Source organism: Charadrius vociferus, unplaced genomic scaffold (genome assembly GCF_000708025.1).
Source record: "Charadrius vociferus isolate BGI_N301 unplaced genomic scaffold, ASM70802v2 scaffold163, whole genome shotgun sequence".
Classification (NCBI taxonomy): Eukaryota; Metazoa; Chordata; class Aves; order Charadriiformes; family Charadriidae; genus Charadrius; species Charadrius vociferus.
The window spans coordinates 12,387,954-12,388,989 of NW_009648332.1; positions in this window are offsets into that span (position 1 = coordinate 12,387,954).

The following is a 1,036-nucleotide window of genomic DNA, read 5'->3' on the forward strand; positions in this document are numbered from 1 at the left end:
GGGGGGGACGGACGGGGGGACTGCGGGGGCCTCCGCCAGCCCGCCCCGGGCTCGGGGCTGTGCTGTGCACACAGGAGCGCTTCGCCTCTGTCACCTCCTGCTTCGCATCCCCCTCCCGCCGCGCGTGACTGACGGCTCCCTACCCTACAGGGAGTTTCTATAGGATGGTAATGCCGTCTCCAGATTTATTCGCTTGGGCTTCTGCATCAGGAGGAAAAAGGGTAACGCTTATGTTATAATTAGCTCTATCCTGCCTGTAATTAAAAAAAAAAAAAACAAACCTACAAACAAACCCTTTCTGGTCACGGAATTGTAGTTAGGAAGGGCAGCCAGCCGTACAGTGAACTACGTGGAGTGACTGACATGCTTAAGTCATTCCACTTACATGCAGTTAAGCTATTAAAGTTATTAACTGGACTTCAAAGAAACGGTCTCCCGTCCTGGATCTTGGCCGGTTCCACCATGCTGCGGGAACGATCACTTCGGTGTTGCTGCCGGACAGGAGGTTGGGCCTGGGCTAAAGCCCAGGATAAAGTTACGGACACCGCGCCCAGTCGCCAGCTCCTGATCCGTGCTGCACGGACCCATTGAGCGTTGGTGTAAAAAGGAGAAGGTGAAATAAGGACAAGGCAAAACTAAGGAGAGTACCCGCTGTTTAAAGAGAGGGAATTTCTCGGCTGTAGAGCAAGAAATGGAAGAGAGCGAGGATCCCTCCTGCCCACCCTGAGGAGGGCGGATGGTCCTTGGGGTGCCACCAAGGACCACTATTTTGTGGTCCGCAAACACCGAGGGAAAGATGCGCCGGAGCTCCTCTGTTTTACATGGCAGCGGAGCAGACTAAACCATTTCTACGCATCAAAAATATGAAAGATGCGGAATGCAAATCTTCGTATCACCGAATCGCATCGAACCACCTAAGCCTCCTTCCCAGCGGGAGGCGCCCCCAGCACCGCCCGGCAGCTGATGGCGGGGGGGGACGGGGGACCGCGGGTCTGCAGAGGCAGCGGCCGCCTACAGATCCCATCATGCTCTGCTC